Below are 21,231 nucleotides of genomic sequence, written 5' to 3'. Positions count from 1 at the left end.
TGCAGGGGGGGTCTGACAGGCTGGTTTCTGGAGCTTAGTCAGCTGCAGGATGTTTGTTTTTTTTTTTAAGTAAATAACGTGTGTCTACAGTTGTGCTTTGGAGGAGGAGGTAAAGGTATGCCATAAGGGTTTTGGCCACCTGAAAATAAGGTTGGTAGGAAGGAGAAGGAAAATCAAGCTGAAATATTCTTTCACTTAAACCACTGGATTTCTGTTTGCCAGCTCCAAGCTTTCTTGTGCAGTTTCATTTGTTTCCTGTTTCATATTAACATGTGTAATTCTTTTTTTTTTTTTTTGAAGTAAATGAAGTACATTAAGTTAGGTTACTTTTTCAGATGTTATTTTTAAACAATCGAATGAAAACTAATTTGGGTGACTGTGTGTATAACCAGTTTCCCAAAATAGCGCTGACGTGAGTTGGAAACAATAGCTCTTGTCTCCAGAATAATGGAAGTCCTTGATAAAATTTTAGCATCTTAAGATAACGCTCTGTGCATCTGTTGCTAAAGTCATATGTTCTCGTGGGCTTCCACCAACCAAAATCCCAAGGGGCAGCAGTGTAATTTCAGTATCCCAAACAAACCTGAACCTTTTCAAGCCGGCGCGCTCATTTCTGGTGAGTGCATGCGCTTTATGTGAATGCAGTAAGCAGAAAATATCCGATCGGGTGGCCACTGAGATGTTGTGATAAGTTTAACTCTGTTTCTCATGCGTGTTGTCAGGGACGATGCATGTGATGCTCATGTTTGTTTTGGAAAGGCTTCCTGAAATTACAGCGATGCTCACTTCGAGTCGATCGGTGAAGTGCGTTTAGGCGAGATAATGCGTTTGATAGTTTTGATGTGCACGTGCGGTTATTTAGACTTGATTCGTATATGTTGGATAAATACTCGTCTCATGATATTTGCTTGAGTGTTGCCGCATAAGGTTTATGGCATTTCTGTAGGTCTAAATGATGTGAAATAAAACAGACCATTTGAATTTTCTGAAACAAGGCAAACTTTCAGATAAAGGTAGTTTTGACATGAGCATTAGTGGGTTTTCATGACCAATTCTGTTAATGTGGTATTCTGTATGTTTAAATAGTTACTGGATTTTATATTATTTTCCCATATTTTGTTTTCATATTTTTGTCTTAGTGAGAGTCTAAAGCTTAACCAGTATAGGGCTGGATTTCCTAGAAATCCCTACTGGTTTCAGAGTGCTCTTTCCAGACAAACATTTGGGGCTAAACTGCCGAGGAAGCAGATGCCAGTCTGCAGATACCACCGGTTAATATCTCTTGAGATGTGTTTATTCTCTTAAGGAGCTTCCAGTCCCCAGCGAGGCTTCTTGCCGGTGAGATCAGAGGGGCTGGCGAGGGTGCTGGCCGGCGTCTTGGGTCACCGTGTCGAGCGGCGCTGGAGGAGCGGGTCAGCATAGGGTAGGGATACGTCTTTCAAAGCCAACTGTAAATATTGAACTTGAACCCGGTGTCGCTGTGGTAACGGCTGTGACTTTGGGTAGGTTTATACAGCTTCCAAACGAGCTCATTTTGTGGGTAGGAACTGTGGTGCTTCAGAGCATCCAAGGGAATCAGCGATAACAAGTAGTTTGGGGGGAGTGAAAACTTCATGGATACCCCCCAGGACAAGAAAAGACTAAGTGTCCTTGCCCTCCTTGTTTTACCTCCCATCTCTGCTGCTGCTGTGTGTGTGTGCATGCATATATATGTGTGTGTGTACATCTGTCTATCTTAAAAAATATATATATATATATTTCTTAGATGGTCTTCAAGGATTGAAAAGATTTTGCAGTTGTTTTATCAGCATCAGGCAAGCTGCTAAGTATGAATTTCATTGCTATGAAGTTGTTTTCAGCAGGAGTTTAGCTTGCATCTACCAAACTGTATGCTGCTTCAACATACAATAGACTACAGAGCTTTTTGTGTGCTTTTAAAAGGTTTTAAAAATTCATATCATAGTTAGTCTTTCCCCAGATAAAAGAGGTTTTAAGCAGCTTCTCCCTCAGTATACCTTGGTTCTAGATCTGATACTCAAATGGCAAAAGGGAAAAAGACTTTCTCATTGGGTTTTGTTCTCCTGGGTCTTTTTCTGTGGCACTGATTTATTAAGCAAACTTCAGCTGAGGCAGCCAAGAGCACTGTTAAACAAGTGAGTGTTTACCTGCTTAAGAAAGGTAGAATTTTTTTATATACTGAAATATTTTATCTGGGAATAACATGTGGTTTCGTTTGGTTTGGTGTCCAGACAACAAGCTTCTGGCTTTCTGGAACTGATGAAATAAAAATCTTTGAACATGACCCAGTCTGACAGCAAACCGGGCAGCAACGTGCCTTGCACCAGGGACCCCGTGAGCCCCACGGCTCAGGAAGCCTGCTTCCTTACATCTCTGTGCCTTATGCTGGTTTGTGGCTTGTAATTAAATTCTTTTTCCATTATCAGGGCACCTGAAAGTTTTCTCTCTTTCTTTCTCTGTTTGGTTCGGTTGTTTTCTTTCTTGTTTTGGGGGTGGTGGTGGTGTTTTGGGTTGGGGTTTTTGTGCCTAATCAGCTACTAATGCAAGCTGCAGTGTTTCCTTAACTGAGGCACTCGGAGGATGTCCTCAGTGTGCGTTTGATAATGTCGCAGCCCTTACCTTCATGCCCAGCCCGTCCAGATACCACTGATGGCTCTGAGCATTGCTACATATGGGAGTAGGAGCAGAAAGGTGCATAATGACACACACTCTGATACGACAGCAAAATCCTCCTTTCCCTAGTAAATCATGCGGAAGATGGGATCAGAAGAAGGATGAAAAAGGGAGAAAGAAGTAATAACAGGTTGCTTTTTTGCCTTCTCTAGTGAAAGGGTTTAGAAACGCTGGGATGACCATTGCATGACCTGGTGCACTGACTGGTGGTGCAATTTGAGGTGGGAAATTCTTGCATATGGACCTGAGCATTGTTTCCCTCACCTTGAGAGTCTGGTGCCATTAAAACTTTTTAGTGCCTCTAATAATAGAAAAATACTTATTTCCTAGCTGGCTCTTAAATGCCTTTTAGTGGATTAGTTTGAATCACATCAACTAAGAGCTTGATAATCTGCCAGCCGCTAGAGTTGGGCCAAAGCTTCATAAATTAATGAGCTCAAGGTGATTAGTACAGGTCTTGGTGCTTTGGACCATGCACCAAACTGTTGCCGCGCAAGGTGTGTACCACAGTACGTCTGTCACTTTTTTTCCCTTTTAATTCTTACGCTGTGAGGGTGTTTGCCTGGCTTGGCAGTCAAAGTAAACACGGAGGGCTCTGTCTGATGCTAGTGAATGAAAATTATATTGAGGTTCCAAAAAGTAGGAACAACATTATAACCACTGCTTTATTAGAGATGCTTATTGCTGCGGTAGTTCTGACTCCAGTCTTGACTCAAGGCCGTCAAGTGTTCAGAAGGCTTCTACCTGGTATCCATTCACAGGACCTGTTATGGGAAGAACTTTTAAAGTCTTGCAGCAACACTTCTGTGTTGCTTTTGTGAATGGAAAAATGTCTCCGTACAGATGTGTGGGTGCACCTATCGCATAGAGCTGTGGAAGCTACACAGAGCTTCTGTGGACACCAGAGCATCTTGCTGATGAGCTGTTCACTGCTAGTGAGTCACGGAGAGGAGCTGACCTGTTGCCGTTTCCCAACAGGGTGTGTTCTGGTGATGTCTTTAGCACACACATTATCTGTAGAATTTTTTAAAAATATAGCAACTTTCAGTAAAATGTAGCTTCCTTAGTAGGCAGGAAAGGCCCTTGTATTTCATAAGCTGTCAGACGGCTTCAGATGTTGGAAAAACAATGTGCACTGGCTCTCCAAATTCACTCTGGTATTTGTGGTCCAATAACAGTTTGATGGGTTATCAATGGAGAATCACTTTTCCAAGGCTGATCCCGTACCTGCTAGCTCACATCCAGCATCTTCAGGAACAGAGTGCACCTTCAAGCCATTTGGTTGAGTTTTGTCCCGTTTAGTTTAGAATACTTGATAGCTGTGTTCATTGATGCCAGCCTTTGTCTTCACTCTGTTTTTCTCTCTGATCAGCATTCATACTGTATAACTGTGTTTTTCCAATCCTCTTTTTTCATGGATGTCTGAAAACGGTTTAAATTTGTTGGATATCATAAGCTTTCTTGAAGGAGGATTATTTTCAAGGTGATTTGTCTTGAAATGATTGCGTATGCTTTCAGTAGCTGTCAACAGCATCTGGCAGGGCTGGACCACCAGTTAGCAGCCTTAGATCTGTCTGAGCACCATTCATTTGTTGGATTTTTTGCATTATTCTCCAGAATTTCAAGTAGGACTTCAGTATCTGCTTGTTCTTTTCAAATCCAAAATACCTGCAGATCTGTGTCCGTTAACTTGGTATTCCTCAGGGCACCATGTCTCACAGCAGTTCCACTATAACTGGTTCATTATTCAGGAGTGAGGTGGTAACTGTGGTCTCTGGTGGGGCACTAAGTCTCCTTGTAGCTCCAGGAGGTGCAAGGATCTTTATTTTGTTGGTCCTTGGTTGCCCAGCTCCTGGGGTTCAGGTCCATCTTGTTGGACTTGTTGAACATGGGACATATTTGCGGTCTGTGCACGCAGCATCTGCCTCGCACTGTCGGGTGGCTGGAATAGCAGCTCGGTGCCACTGGAGCGAGGCATGGCTTAGTGGTGGGCTGGGCAGTGCTGGGTTAATGGTTGGACTTCATGGTCTTAAAGGTCTTTTCCAACCTAAATGATTCTATGAAGTATTGGAAAAGTCATGGCTCATGGACAGAACTTGCAAGACACAAGACTTGAGTGTACAATACCACACTTTCTGTGTCATCTGAAATGTTTTGGTCCTCTGATGCTTAAAATTAAGCACCGAGATTGCTTAAAGAAAGCATCACCATCACCAGATCTTCGGCTGTCATTTGCTGCTGGTGGTGAGACTAGTGCATGCTGTGTGAGATAAACCTGCGCAGCCCAGTCCTTCATGGGTGGCATCCTCCGTGGCTGATGCTGGGGGACAGCTGGGGGATGGCAGAGTGTGTTTGTGCAGGTAACGTGCTGTTCAAGCTAAGCAGCCATTTGCCTTGGTGTGAGTGGTAGCATCTGCTTTGCAGATTCTCTCCAAATCTGACCCATAATCATACTCCTGACTTCATTGTGGTCAAAACTCCCCACTGTCTACAGCTGTCAGGACCAGTTGGCAGTGGTGTTAAATTAAGATCCAAGTGTTTTCTCAGAATTCCAAAGAGTAACTCTTCTGTCTCCAGCCGGGGTTTGAGGTTGTGTGTTCCACCCTGCGCTGTGCTCCGCATTTGGGAAAGGAGCGGCTGGGGAGGAAGGTCCCGCGGCGGGCAGGGCTGAGCCGCTGCTTTGCCGCCTGCTGCTGTGGGAACTCCCTCTGCATCTGTCCGCACCGACTTCAATGCAGCCACCTCACACAAGAGCCCACGCTGAATTTCTGTTCTGTGCACGCAGGAGCTGATAGTGCGATAAGATGGTAACTGTGCCTTGAGTTGGATGTATATATTTCTATTAACCCTGAGGGCAGTGTTGTAAAAGTGTTCTTTTGTTTCCAGTTGAGCACAGGAAGCTCATTTTGGCTGCGTTTAATATCGCTGCTCAAACTGGTGGGGAATCAGAAATTCAGTTACATGACATCGTGTCTCTGGCACAGCAGCATGGCTTGGAGCTTCTCAGAAACCAGCCCCCCCTGATCATAAATCAAAACCTGAAATAGCTGTGCAAGCCTGTCATAACAACAGGAGGCTGTATGGCACATTTTTTATTTCTTCTCTTCCGCTTCAAGAAGAAAGAAAAAATGTCCCAGCTCCTACAGCGATCCGGATACAGGTGTATAGGCAGGGGCAGGGTTACGGGTGAAGTTGTGGGTTCTGTGTTCTGGGAGTGGGTGCCTGCCCTGCCCCTCTCTGTGCTGTTGGGGATGAAAATTCACCTGATGTCCCAGCGCAGGCCATGCTCAGCTGGGGCTGCCGATTTACAGCAGAACCGGCATTGTGAGGATTGCACGTGTTCCCAGTGACTCTAAAAAACATCACAAACGTGTGCTGGCAGTTAAGACCATATGGTGGTTTAGCTTGCAAGAGTTGTAGCTACTTGGTTTCTGCTGTAAAGTTGATTTTTTCAGCCGAAAGGATATAAAACAAAGACTTAAACCACTGATTATTTTGTTTTCTCAGCTGAATAATTTTCGTGGCTAGAGTGTGCAAAGTCTTAGGGTTTCTAGTAGGCAAGTCTGGGAGAAACGAATCACTTGTGGAGGGGTGAGACCTTTCCTGCTTTCCTGTTAGTTTTATTGCACAGGGGAGAAGGCATGGATGTGCACAGAGAGTAAACGTAAAAGCAAACTCTGCAAACTGCTATCCAGTATTTTTTTCTTTATTTCTCTAACATTTGTATTTGAGCAACGCTTCCCCCCCAGCAGGAGTGTACATGGAGCAATAGGTGTCAGCTTGTTCTGCAGGAGCCAGGGCTGGTGCCTGTGCCTTCCTTGGAAACAAAGCTGTAGCAGAAAGAGCAGACACCTGATCAGACATGGAAACCTGTTTTCTAATTAATTCCTGGTGCTTCTCACGCTGCTGTATAACTTTATAAGGAGTTCAGAGAGATACTGTTCCCCTGGTTTGGGAGGCTGGGTTACTGCACGCCTTATCCTGCCACATCTCAGCAGGCCTAGATTTCTTCGGTTACCGTCCCTTCTCTGCAGAAAGGTATGTTTTTTAAAAGCACTTGTTGTATTGTGAGGGGTTTCTTTATGCTGCAGATGAGGGACGTGGCTAATGGTGGGCGAGAGCGGGATGGTTTCCCAGTGGCAAGCGCAATAGCAGGAGGTGCCACGGCAACCCTTCTTCAGCCCCAGCGCTTGGGTGAGTTGGGGTGCAAGCAACATATTTTCATTGTGCGCTTGTAACTGTGGTGCTCGGAGCTGTGGCTGCAACTGGGAGCTTATGTGTAACGCTGCCGTGGGTGTAGGAGGTGCCGGGTCCGGGTGGGTGCTGCAGCTTTCCTCCAGAGCATGGCCATGCTGCCGCTGGTCTTTGCTCAGCCTCTGCAGGACGATGCTTGCCCTTGCCAGGCAGTGTCCCAGCAGCCCTATGGAGCCAGTATTTGAAGTCAATGGAAGGTTTTCTGCTGACCCAAATGCCAATGTGCTGAGCCCCAGAATGCCAGAGGAAATAGAGCAGGTAAAGTGTCTTCTCCTGGGAATTTCTGGTTTCCAACACGTTTTTGGAGTTAGCAAGGCTTTACACCTAAATATGGAAGCAAACCCTGAAGATTTCCACTGAGATGAGTGTTGAGGGTGTAACCACTGAGATAACTGCATGGTTTTGAGCTTGTGTACTGCTGCAAGTGATGGCTGTGTGCAAGTGCAGGGCTGGAGCAGGAGCTGTGCAGGCACATGGCTGCCCATGCCGTGAGCATCCTTGCATGGTGCAGTCTTGTCTGCCATCCGCTCGCATGGCTCTGCCAGATGATGGCCGAGCATGATGCTGGGGTGAAGGAGGGCCATGCACCACCAACTGTGGGTGCTTTGTGTGGGGCCACCCCTTCTCAGCCTTCTCTTGGCCCACTTCATCTGCAGGGGCAGGTGTAGCTCCCGTGTATTAGGGAGTGCAGAATCCACGGGCAGAGCTGTCTGTTGACATAACAGCACATGGATATGTATATACCTTGACCAATATGTGTCATATAAGCTTAAAGGGAGTTTACTTACTGCATAGGTACTGACCATTTATTGAAAGTTTAGAAACATGTGAGAGAGGCTGCTGTATTTACATCTCTAGATAAGCAGCATGTTTCATTTAGCCCAGAGCTCTTAACCCCGCTGGTGGGACTTTAGGGAGAATAATTACTGGAAATAGGATCTACCAGTCAAGGAGTCATGGATAATGAACTGCTTCTCATAGCAAAAACAAAAAAAGAATCAGAAAAGGGTTTGGGTTGGAAGGGACCTTAAAGCCCCCCCAGTTCCCACCCCTGCCCCGGGTAGGGACCCCCCCCCCCAGCCCAGGCTGCTCCCAGCCCCATCCAGCCTGGCCTGGAGCACTGCCAGGGATGGAAACAAATATGAAAGGGAAGCAGGGGCTGAATGATTCTTCAAAAATTATATGAAAGGGTTGAAATTACTAAAGGGGAAGGTTCTCTGGTTGGGAGGTGGCAGATGTTGGGCCGAATGTGCAGCTGATGGTGAGCCTCACTGGCTTGGCACTGCTTTTTCTAGCTCCTGTGCCCCCTGCCCAAGATTCTAACAAATAATCATTGCAACCAGAAACGACACGTGAGCACGTACTAGCACCATGCCTATATTTCTGAGTATGACCAGAGTTGACTTCAGTCATGAGCTGGGTGAACATGGTCAGTGCCTGGAGCTTGCAGAAAGGTTCCCAGTTCTGTAATTTCCCTGCAGTGCTGCAGAAGCTGGGGGCTCTTCCCTGGACATAATTGATTTCCATTCCACACTTCCCAGTGTGGAATTCTATCAGATAATCTTGCTGCCTATTTATAGTACTGGTTTGCTCCGTAATAATGTCCCATTGTTTAAGGTTCTGTTTTTAATGTCTTTCTTGCATTGATACTTCAGGATATTTACAGCTAGTGCACGTTTGACTTAAAAAGGGAACAGAAATGCTATTTATCTTTAGATAGAACCCAACATGGCTTTAAGCACGTAGATGGTTTTGTAGCCAGTGACTTGTGACATAATTAGACATTATGGAAGTTAAATCAGTCCTTCAGTGTCAAAATGTGTATCTTTTGGTGAGTGTGGTGGGGACGATCATAGATGTTGTTGAGTAAACTATGTTTTATCTATAATATTCTTAGAAGGGCCATCATTCCCTATAAAAAAAAACGTGGCCTGATTTAATTTTTTGTGAGGTTTTAATTACACATAAAAGATAAAATAACTAAAATAGTGCCATAGAAAGCAATTTGGAACGCTTCTTATCAGACATGTTCTCATGTATTCTTCAGACCACTAAGATTTTTGATTTTTCAGCCCATTTGTTGATTAGCCTCCCTGTTGGCTTTACGGAGTAAACTTCTATCATACATGAGTCTAGGCTGATTTAATTTTTTTTTTTTCAGGTTTTCTGTGATCTGTAAAAACTTTCAGATAAGCAGTTCTTTCTAGTGCTTGCCATAGTGTTCAGTTTATGGAGTTGGTTGTTTTCCTCTGTCTTTTCAAATCACGGTGTGGGCTGGGTTTGCTGGCCTGGCTGTGCTATCAGCTGTATGTCTTGCACAGCAGTACTGGCGGTGCTGAGCCATGGGCGATGCTTTGCTAATGCAAAGGAGCCTTCAGCTTGTTGGACGTGGTTTCTCAGTGCTTAGGGAGGTCTTTGCTAGCAAAGATGTAAAATGGTGTTGGCCTAATGCTTCAGTTGGAAAGCAAAACTGTACAAAGTTTCAGTTCAAATGTTTGAAAGAAAATGGTTTTATTTTGGCTTAAATATTCCTTTGTATTTGTTGTGATAAAAATCTAGCAATGTTGTGGCTTTGGCTGGGGAGTGTCTTTGCTAGCAGCCCATTTTCTCCCAAGGCCAGAGGAAGAGATGTCCTCTCAGGCTCATTATTTATGGGGGTAGATGCTCACTGTCAGCACTGGAAGTAATTGTCAGAAAAGTTCAATTTTAGAGAAATTAGCAGATGAAGAGCAATATATTTTCAAGTCAGATCAACATTTCACTGATCAGATATGGATTCCTCAACAAGTTGGGGGTAGGACCGAGAGTGGAGATCAGGTCTAATGAAAACCAGTAAATCATGGTCTTCCAGCATTGAAAATGTCAGCAGTGACATAATGAAAGCTATATATCGTGGCCTGTGGAATGCCAGATGATTCATGTGTGAAAATTAAGCAACTGGTTAAATCGGGGGGGGGGGGGGGGGCACATTTTGAAAACTACATCTGCTTTTAGCATGTTCTGTAGGTGAGCGTTTCAGGCAGATGAGTTGGAGCATGATTTTGAGGTATTCTTCAGCTATTCTGGAGATAACATCTCTTAGCTGGCAGACACTTGAATTACTGATGATACTCCATAAACACTCTGTACCTTGGGAAAGTGGACTTTCTAATGCCAAGATGATGAGGCATTTGGATCTAGCAACAGGCACAGCAGATTAAGAGATAAACAAAGGAGCAGAGGAGTCTGCAGTGAAGCTTGATCTCCAGGAGGTGAGAGGTTTGATGGAGCAGACGGAAGATGGAGCAGGAGGAGGTCCACCTTAGCTCCCAATTACTGATATGGAATGCATTATTTAATATTGTATATAATATTTGCCATCTGGTGAGCTAATGATATGAAAGCATCTCAACGGGACGAAATGGACAGCGGTGGAGATGACAGTGCATAGAAGGGTGGTGGGTAGAAGGTGTTAACAAAGGTGTTAGGGCAGATGCACGAGACATCAGAGTGGGGGGCTGGTTACAGCTGAAGGCAAAGAGGGATGAGGATGCCAAAAAACCCTGCAGAGGTTGCCTGGCTGCCCCACATAGGAGCCTGCCCCAGCTAGGTTTATCAGAGGCACAAGACCGAAGGGTGACAACTGTGATGCAGAGATGTTCCAAGATGGAGGGGGAAATTATTTTTTGAAGTTCAAAGCTTAACCAATGCCAAGTAGGGGTTATGTTTCAATTAGCATGCCAGAGATTGGTAAAGTTGCCAAGCAGTACATACTGACCTGGTGTGACCAGCTGTAAGGTGGTTGGTGGAGATGCGCGCTCAGGTGCACGCCAGTGAAGCAAGTCAAGGAGACCTGTACTGGTTCGTACAGGTGTGACTCCATGCAGATGGGCAGGAGAGCAGACCCGTTAGCTTCAATGTTTTCCTCGTTTTCTTACGGGGTGAAGTGTAAAGAGATGTGGTAAAATTGTTCAAGGAATTTGGTTTTCTTTCCATCTTGGGCAATGCAATCTCTTCATGACTCAGCTCCTGTTCCCTTTTCTCTGCTGATCTCAGGCAAAGTCTAGCCCTTTGTCCTGGCTTACAGGCTCTTGCCTTCGTGTGCTTCACTCTCCTGTTCTTGTTTGTTTTGTTTTTATTACCAGAACCAGAGTTTGCCCGGTGCTCCCATGGCTCCCAGGATCTAGCCCACAGAGCCTTCCTGTAAGGTCCCCAGTGGTCTCCCTGCCCCCCTTCCTCCTTAGCCCTTTTTTAGGTGGCAGTATTCATGTAGGCATTATTTCTGCCATGAGACGAAACAAATGTATGAATATAAGTTTTTTATTTCGGGAAAATATCAGGTAGCTGGGCTTCATCATTTCTGGGAGGTTCACTTTTTCTGTCCTTGTGCGCTGTTGTTGTTTGAAGTTAACCGTGAATCGACATGGTAAATAACCAATGAGCTCCAGGTAATTCTTTCTGGTGGGTTAAAGTAACGATTGCAAGAAAAAAAAAAAAGACGACAACTGCAAAACACAACAAAAAACCCCAAACCAGCAGCAAAACCAAAAAAAATATTTTCTGCTTACAAATGAATAGGGCTGGTTTAGCAAAAAATCCCAGAGGATGCGCACCTGGTTTTGTGCTTCCAGTGATTCTAGTGCGACAGCGTTTACCTCTCTGTGCAGTATCTTGATTTACTGTTATTAAAAAAAGAACAAATATTTGCATTAGTTTGATGACGTGTTAGCAGACAATTAATGGTCATGGGAATGGTTTCCTGTTTAGATCTGTTATAGAACATCAGTATTTTTAATGAGAATATTGTGTTATGCCCATACCCTTGCTTTTATGTGATTTGTACGCAGTAAAATGGAGGAATGATTGACAGTAATTAACTATAAGTGAAATGTGGGGAGGGTGCAGATCTTGTACGAAAATCAAATGAAAAATTAAATGCACTGGTACAAGGGGGAGTGAATATGTCTTTGCTTTACTCTTGGAGTTTTCATTTTACACATAATTCACTTTCTAATCAGTTGCCCCCAAACAGCGAAGTGGTTTGGAACACTTCAGCTTCAGAAAGATGAATTAAAACTCATGTTAATCAGCTATTCAGTGAACAGCGTGTACAGACTGCATTGCTCTGGCAGGCTTGGCTTGAGTCGGGTTGCAGGGCGAGCATTTTGTCCATCTGTAAGTTGTAATTATCATTACATTGCGTTAACAAGATGGGGTGGCTATTGCAGGGAAGCTTTCTGTACAAGCAACAGGTAAAGAACTTCCCGTAGGAAGGCGCGTATATGCTGCTGCTCGGCTTCGCAGGCCATGTATGCGTGTATAAGTACCAGGGAGCACCCCAAGGTCTCCATCCCATAAACCTACTGATACCCATTGGTGCGGTGCTGGAAGCTTGAAAAGCTCACGGGAGTGGTGACTAAAATGAGGATGGCATTTTATAGCTTCCCATCGTGGTGGAGATGATAATTTTTATTTTAATAGGTGCTTTTTTTTTTTTTTCCCCACAGACAAGTTACAAAAAATAAAGGAATTAAATGGCTTTTTCTGGGAGGACAAGTGCTGAATTATTAATTGGCCATTGAATTGAAATAACACTTGAAAGTCTTATGAAGCAGAGGGAGTATTGTTTGTTTTGGGTTATGCTGGGTTTTGTTTTTCTGGAAAAGCTATTGAAAATGTGAATGAATTAATGATGCTAGTGTTTGTTTACTCATGGATTAACTAGACAGCTGAAAGAACACTGGTCAGTTCCAATTTGGGTTTCTTTTGCATTACTTTAATGATATGTAGCTTTTCTAATGTTCCTGCTGAATAAAATATGCATTAAAATTGGAGGGATGGCAGTGGAATAACTTTGAGTAAAGCTTTATGAGAAAAGTATTTTAATTTCAGTATCGCATGATAGAAAATATGAAATCAGATTAAATTTGCTCTCAGTGTAACAAATTATGGAGATCTCTGCAAAGAGAGGTTTGCTACAATGTCTGTTATAGATCTTATGGAGCAAAGGGTGGCAGTACAAATAATAAAATAGCGGAAGAGAAAGTTCTTATTTATTTTGGTGTGCAAAATTGGTTTTGCATGCCACCTTTGACTTGGCTAGATGTGGGCGCAAGCAAACATAAGCTACTGTTTGTTTTTTTCTATCAGGAGAGAAATGAGAATGAGATACTTATCTGAAGGATCGTTGCACGAGCCTCTGGTCGTTGTTCATTAAACTTTATGTAGGTGCTGCGAGCATATAGCTGGGAATGGTCAGCCCGTTGCCGATTATTTCCCTGAGGGTTGGCTGCCGACATTTGTGCGGTGTCTTCTGCAGCCGGGTGTTAGATGTGCTCTTTGGAAATAAGCAAAAGCGGACATGTTGTTCTCATACGTGTCCCTTCCCTCTGTGGCTTGCCTGTATTTTTGATGCCTTGCACCAGCGGGAATTCACGTGTGGGTTGGGAAATAAAAAAATAGCATGAACTTGGGGTGAACTGCCAAGGGAACAGAGCCCTTCTGCAGCCTCGTCTATGCGTGGCCGGGTCTCGAACAATACCACCTGGTGTTCATTAACTACTACATAAATATGTTAAATTGTTTGGGGGAAAAACGTGGCACTACAGCGTGAATAGGCAAAGCCAGGGAGTTCATTAGTATCTCGCCCATCACGAGGAATAGTAATGGCCTGATGCAGTTTACATTGATTTTGGTGACAGAGCTCTCCTTGGTGGGGCAAAAGCTCAAGTTTTGAATTCGTTCATAATAATAAAAATCTCATTCCCACAATATCGTGTTTTCAGGGCTGATCTCTGAACTTCTGCAAAGCTCGCTCTGGGTCAACGCCGAGCAGTCTGTGACTCGGTGCTTAATCTAGCATGTCAAATGTGTGGGGTGATGTCCGAGAAGAACTGTCACAAATCACTCTGGAGAGCGGAGGGGGAAGGCATCAGGAGACCAAGGACACAATGGTGCAGATTGATGTATGGTTTTATTAAAGCACAGTTTGTTGCATGATGGACAAGTGTTTCAGCTCACCCTTTAACATCTTCATCAGGGTTTAATACAAGAAGTTTCTTGTTGTCAATACTTCTGGGGCAAAAATGGTGAATGTAGCCTTGCAGGAAAGTGGGGAAAAGATAAGTATTTTTATTTTGAAGATGTCTTTTTCACCAGTTAGATTTTTGAGATGTCACTAAGCTGTTGGTTTTTTTTAATTTGGCCCGAGCATGCCTGGTTAATTGGGTAGAACTCATTTTTGTAATCAGAAGGGTTTGGTGCTTTGGCTCTCTGCTTTGGTCTCTCCCCAATTATTCTGTGTAACAGTCTCCTTTCACAGCCAGAGCCGTAATCCTGCCCATTTGAAAATGACGGGTTTGTTTGGAGACCCATTTTCCACAAAACGCGACCAACCCTCTCTTGCCATCTTTTACAACTTGAAATGTTAGTTGCAGTAGCACAAATAAACTGCTCCATGAGTTTACCCGGGACTGACCTTAGGCTAAGCAGTCATTCCTTTGATCCTTCAAAAATACTGGGTTTGTGCTGACGATCCTCTTGGTCTCCAGATTGTCCCAATTTTCGAGACTTAATAAAAATGCAACCTTAAAAGCTCAGTGGGACCATCTCATTCTTTTAAAACAGCTGTGGATATGTGTCCGCTAGCCTGGTATGTAGACTACTAGAAAACTATTTTCTGGAAGATTTTCATGTCTTGGCTGCAGATTAGATCATTTGCCAGCTACATCTTTGTAAGCATGGGGTGTGTCCTCCTGTTTTGTTTGATTCCATGTGTCTCTGGCATCTCTTACTCTTTGGCTACGTTTTATTTAGTAACATGCTGCAATGTTATTCCTGTTTTCCTAGCAGATGCATCGCACAGTTGTGTTGTCAGTGCTCCCCCGTATTTTAACTGCAATGTTCTTGCTTATTGGGTTTAAATGTAAGTAGGAAAGATGGCCCAGGGTGATCCCAACTACTGTTGTCACACCCAGCCTCACCAAAATTTAACTCAGTGCATAGGCTCAGGACCTTGTTTTACTTTTCCCTAGGAGAGCACCGGCACCCTGCCTGCTCCCAGCGCCGTTTCGTGGCGTGGCCACTGACCCTGGGCTGGCAGTCGTAGCCCCCCTGCCCCAGAACACCCTTCCCTGGGGCTGGCTGCACGGAGCCTTGCACCTCCTTTTTCTGCAAGATATGCACGAGGAGCAGAAAGGAGCCGTATGCAACGCGTGGTCCACAGGAATAGTATCCCTGCCTTGGACAGAGGAGCCCTTTCTGTTGCCCTCGTGAACTTTATGTGTTTTTTTAGGAAATAATTTAACCACCCTTCTCCCCTTTGCAGAGGGGTCTGGCCGCTGGAACTCAATGGCTGGGTTTTTTGCTTATTAGCAGGAAAATCCCAGGATTTCTGTGCTCACGCATGGTTTCCTTATCCTCTGCATGGAGCCGGGCTGTCTGGGGGCTCCCCATGCATTGAGGTCAGCCCATGTGCCTTGGGACACAGGAGGGGCGACCACTGGCTTCCAGAATTCCCAGTCCGAGCCAAATGCTGATCTCATGCATCCCATTGAGTTCAGGGCTCACTGCCCCTGCTGCCTCTATTGTATGCCATGCAGAAACCTGGGGGATAGGTCTTGCAATGATTTATTAGATCATCCATGCCCCTCTTTCTGCTAATTCAGAAGTGTTCATAATCACAGGCTCGAATATAATGTGTGATTTAAAAGAAACTAGTGGTGACCCTGCACCACTGTGCATTATGTGGAGTGAAATGGGAATGAATCCTGTCGAACTTTCAATATCTCACCTTCCCAGTTTGAGAATTAATTTGCGTTAATTGTATTTTCTCATACGAACATCATGGCCTTGCCTGATTTTCAAGCTAACTTTTTGCTGTCATTTATGCCCAACACTAAATATCTGAAATACTCCGGGGAAATATATCCGTTTCATCTCTCCTCTGCGTTTAACTGACGCCAAACTATCCTCTGGGGATGCATGAATATAAGTGACGTTTTCCTACAACTCATTAAACGATGAGGGGTTTGCACAGGACCTAAGAAAAGTTAAGCATTTGCTAGTCAGACTAAAAATGTAATTAATACAAGTTGAAAATAGAAGCAATATGCTACTTATAAAATAATCTTGAAATCACATCTTGGTAAAGATTAAATTGCATCTGAGGGAAGGTGGCATGAGAGGGAACATATTGTACCCCCCTTCACTTCCCCAGGACGTGGGCTTTTAGCTCAATGAACTACAGGCTTTGTAATTAGCAGCAAGGCAATTAGATCGTCCGCGTTTCTGGGACCAATTTGTGCACTAATTGTGTTTGATTGTTTAATTTCTCTTGCTTACTGTAATTGAGGAGCGGTAGTGAACCCCTTTGCAAGAGCTCCTTAGGCAGAGTTGAGGTTTAGTTTTTGAAGCTGTCGAGGTATGGAAACGAACACATCTATTGCAGATCCAGTAGTGGAAACTCCAACCTGTTAGCTTTGTGTGAACTGGAAGAAAAGCAGAAGGGAAATCTAAAGAGCAATTAATTCCTGCTTTATTTGGGAAAGTCATGTTGGTGATGTGCATAAGGAGAAATTGCAGTTTGGGTAGACCTTGTACCTTCCAACATGGCCACACTGGTTGTAGATCCTTTGACTTCATTTATCACTGATGAATTATTGTCATAACATAGTTGAAGGATGGTCCAGCTGACCTTGTGCAGCAAAGTTCGCAGGAGCGAATTACTCATGCTGTGGTTTCTGCAGTTTCTCACAGGTGTTGCTGCTTTGGCATGCTGCACTTGATACCGTAGGGCTGATACGTCTGCTGCCTGCTGAGAGGGAGCTTTTGTTTGTTTCTGCTATTTTATTTATCTGAAGGAAGTGTTGCTTGAGGGCGCCCTGAGATGGAAGCTCTTCCAAGTGAAAAGATAAGAGAAAATGTCTTCAAGATGAAATGAGGTAGTAACCTGTGAACCTGGAGGTGTGGCCCAGAGACCGAGGAGGAGATGGAGGAGGCAGGTGGAGCTGAGATGTCAGCAGAAACATCAACCTCTGTGAGACTGGGCAACCTCCATCTGTATCAGATGTCCAGGGAGAGCAGGGCAATACTTCATCTCCTGCAGGAGGGAGGTGGAAGGGCACCGAACACCGCATATGTCCTACTCTCACAAGGAGGAGAACCACAGAAATGCCCACAAACTGGGAGTTCCTTCATGCCTGGCTTTGGCCAAGTGTTTCTATGGGAAAATTTGGTGTCTGAGACTTTTTTTCTCCACCCCCCCTTGCCCCCTGAACATCTGCAACTTCTGCTGCAACCCTGCAGTTGGCAGCAGCCCAGCTCGCGGCCTTCAGTCAAGGCCAGCTAGCAGATATCTACTGAGCTTGTGAGAGGGACAGGAGGGACAAATCCATCCTCACAAATAACTGTCCACTCCAACAACGTGTCTGCCCCAGAACCAGAGGCCTGACGTTTGGGAGCAGCTCTGCTCGAGGACTCCCCAGTCCTTCCCTGGAGGATGGGGATCTTCCATTGTCCCCAGTGCTGGTGACAGCAAGGATGAGATGTCACCACCCTAATGAGACCTGACAAATGGGCAATTGGGCTGCTGCTTAGAGAATTTAATGGTTAATTTCCATAGCGCTGTGTCAGGGCAAAGGGCAGGAAGAAGTAATCCTGCTGCAGAGCGGGGATGGGGCTGCCTTTCCGCCTGAAAGGTGCTGGTGAAGCTGGAAAGATTGAGTTAACTAGGATTTCTGTGTCAGCGCCCAAGACCTTTTATAAACAGACTGTATGATCTAAATACCATGTGACTATTTCCCCTAACTGCAATCCAGTATCAAATTCAGAGTGGGCCATGCCATTTTCTATTAGATTGGTGCCTGCACTGTGCTGTGCACGGGAGGCTACTGCGTCTGGAAAGGGGCCGAGTTGTTTCAGAAGGAAAAGCGTGCCCGTAAGCTGGAGAACAAGTCTGTTCTGCCAGCAGAGGTTTAGCACCGTAGTAGCCAAGATGTCGGCAATAACTGCGTGAGGAGATATTTTTGTATGATGCTTGGCGGTTTTGGCTGAAAGCCATGAACTAAATGGGGCTTGTGAGCAAAGGGGAAAAGCCTCGTGCCTTCGATGAAGCTTCTTCGGGCTTCATGGAGAGAAGCATCTGTAGAAAATTACCATTTCAATTTATTTTTTTTTGGAAGAAAAGTGAATTGAAAACAGTTTTGTTGGGTCAAACAACTGCAGGTTTTAGGGCAGTGCATCCATATATAGATCCCCTTCCTTTAAGAATAAAAAGTAACTACATTTGATTTTTGTGTGTGGGTGTAAAAACAGAGAGTGTGAGTGTGCCAAACAGTCATTTTTGAATATGATTGATTTAATCCAAAATAGTTTTGGATATTCCACTGTCTGTGAAAGATCAGTATTACCTTAAATATTAAGTACTTTCTCAATCAGATGTAGTATGTTTGTATGTGTATTTTGCCCCCTGTGAAAGACAGAACTGTGTACCCATGTGTATCTACTCAAAATATTTGTGAAATATGGAATATTGAGGTTTCTGACGGTAGGCACTTCCATGTACATGGAAGTATCTATTTGTGTGCTACCTCTGTGTGTATGAAACAACAGGTAGAGCATGTTGCTGTGAGGAGCAGTGACTGCAGCAGTGGCAGGTGTTTAGCTTGATGAGTACTTTCTAGTTTAAAACAGTGGCCAGGCTGGCCTTGCTCCGAGACAGGGTTGTTTTGTAACACAGAAGGTTTTACAATTTTAATTCCTTGCCTATAATTAAATTTGTTTCAAGCATATAAAATGGAGGTGGGGAAGTGAAATCGATATGTTCATTTGTGGTTCTTGCAACTCATTAGAAGTGGTGTTGGCAGTTAAGCTAGTTGTAATTACAAGAGGCACGGAGTGAGGGTTTTTAGCGTGCAGCCGGAGGATTTCTGCCACCCTTTCAGGCAGGACTAACAGCCACGTGTCTTCTGAATCTGACAACTGGGCAAGTCCCAACAGCTACGCACAGACATCTGGAGATGGGCTGAGTCAGCAACTGGTCCCATAAAAAGGAGCATGTACAAGAGAGGGAAAACCGGTGTCCTCAAGTGGACGGCTTTGATCGGCGCTGCAAATGCAAAACCTTTTTGTGACTGTGATGAGAAAAACCAACAAATTCTTGGGCAGAGTTCCTCCCACTATTTTAATCTTGCTGTGTTTTAACTGAAAACACTGTTACTTGTCCTTCATGTTGTTAACCTATGTTAATCCTAGGTTGCCACTGAGAGTTGGCATTGAGCTATGAAGAGCGGCTCTCCTTGGGATGAGGGTCCTAATTTTTTTGCGCTGTAACGCAGGATTGCTTCTGAGACCATGTGAGCTGACAGTTTTACCGCAAACTGCTGATTTCCTGAAATGAGTAACAGGGCTTGTAAAGTCTGCCTTGTGTTGTTGGGGATTAAAAAAAAATAAAAATCCAAGAATTCCTCTCTCCTCCAAATCTTCATTATCTTAGCAGTACGAATGTTCAGCAGTTTCCCCATGTGAAAACTCAGTTGCTGTGGGGTGGCTCTGGGCAAGCAGCGAGGGTGATGCGTGTGCCACCATGGACGGCTCTCCTCTTGCGTAGGAAAGGAGAGGGAGAGGCTCAGGAGTCCAAACACATCTTCTTTCCTCATCCTGAGCATCACTTGTGACCCATGTTACATGTAGATATGTGCCCTGACAGCAAACTGTTCCAAAGTGCAGTGTGTCTACTTGGTGCTGATGCCTGTGCAGCTGATGATGGCTCCTGTTGTCCTCAGCTCAGGACCATCAGGACAGTGTCAGTATTTGGCCACTTCAGCTCCAGGTCTGTGTCTATTTAGGCATGAGAAACTAAAAAAATGTGAATAGTCCTGAATCCACACGCCTACCTGGCTCCCTCGCCGAGGTGGGCTCCAGCTGGCTTTGCTGGGACTTTTTCCTTGAGACCCCACAGGGAGCTGCTGGTCCCGTTTCTTTCATGTGGCTGGGAGAGGTTGGGTTTGTTTCCTTTCTGCTTCTAAGCAGGACTTCATTTTCCCCTGGCTGATACGCATCTGTGGAGTAAACCCAATGGAAATTGGCATTTCCCCCCTTCGGAAGGTTAAAACAATGAAGTTTAATGCACCATGTTGTGTGTTATCTGTTTCCCTGGCTATTTTTATGGATTTCATGGTGTTTTATTAAGAGTTGCTTTCAGATAAGAGCCAAGGGTGATGACAGCCCCCCCAACGGCCATTGCTCTGCTCACCTTGTGCGGGTCTCCACTGCCAGACAAACATTTGGAGGCAGAGGTGGAAGCCTCTCCACCCTGGAACATCTTTCCATTTAAAAAAAAAAAAAAAAAAAAAAAAAAATTAAATACTAGCTACTCTGCTTTCAAAGTTGCTTAGGAAATATCTTGGGTATTGCAGAGCTCTTGGTCAGTCTAGGTGGAAAAATAACCCCCAGCCGGTGTGTTCTGGATGGATGCCAGCAGCCAGGGGAAACCGACGGCTCCTGCCTGGCTCGGCAGCTGCGTCCTCTTGGGGCTTTCCTGTCCCGCTCATTTTCAGGCACGTTTTCATCATTTTTAAGGAATTGTAATAATATGAGCTGTGTATTTAAGGTGCAGTAGCATTGCCTGTTCCTGGATGGCTCCCCACACCTGGGTGGATGGATGGGGATGCTCCTGAAAGCTGCTGGTTTTGGGATGGCTTCACGAGTGGTACCGTAGCACGTGTTTGTTTCTGCTGAAATTAGTTCCCTTCATACAGGGACGTGGGGAAAATACGCTGCATCGTTTGTCAGCAGCGTCACAGAGGGAATAAGACCCTTTGGAGCATGGACAAGGAAAATGCAATAGTCACTTGATGTTATTAACAGCAGCCAGCTGAAGGTAGAGACAGCCCGCATCAGCTGGAGCCTTTCCTGAGATATGTGAAAGTAACGTGGAGCCTCTGGTTTGCCAAAAAGGTGCAGTTTTGAAGGGTGCGAGCTTGTGTTGGAGTGTGAGTGTGGGAGACCCATCGCTGCTTCCCCAGACATCCCAGTGGGTCTCCAGCTACCCTGTTTCATTTCTTCCTGGTCTAATTTTGCACTTTTCCACTACCCTCTAAAAGAAGCTGTTAAATCTTGTTGCAGTGCAGTCTCTGATGACTTTATTGCTGTCTTACAAAGGACAGTCACTGACTGGTTAAATTCTAAATGGTGACAGACCTGACCGCAGGGGAGGACAGCTGAAGGTTCATGTGAGAATCATGGTTTCGGTGAGGTTGGGTGGCTGGGGACCGAGGTGGTGGCCAGGCTCCTCGCGGGTTTGCTCTG

The 21,231-nt window shown here is 44.8% G+C and overlaps 1 protein-coding gene across 3 annotated transcripts in view; it reads left to right on the top strand.

The window, feature by feature from the left end:
• LYPD6 (LY6/PLAUR domain containing 6) overlaps positions 1-21,231 on the top strand; it is a 41,478-nt gene that overhangs the window by 4,737 nt on the left and 15,510 nt on the right. Inside the window, exon 1 of one of the 3 annotated variants that reach the window (XM_037396836.1) lies at positions 516-616. The exons of the other annotated variants lie outside the window; for them this stretch is intronic. The gene's annotated coding sequence lies outside the window, so the exon portion shown is untranslated. Of the gene's footprint in view, positions 1-515; positions 617-21,231 lie in introns of those variants that run through there. 3 annotated transcript variants of the gene reach the window in all.

This window comes from Falco rusticolus, chromosome 8 (genome assembly GCF_015220075.1).
Source record: "Falco rusticolus isolate bFalRus1 chromosome 8, bFalRus1.pri, whole genome shotgun sequence".
Classification (NCBI taxonomy): domain Eukaryota; kingdom Metazoa; phylum Chordata; class Aves; order Falconiformes; family Falconidae; genus Falco; species Falco rusticolus.
Note: the sequence above shows the minus strand (reverse complement) of the source record. Positions and strands in the feature narration are given on the sequence as shown.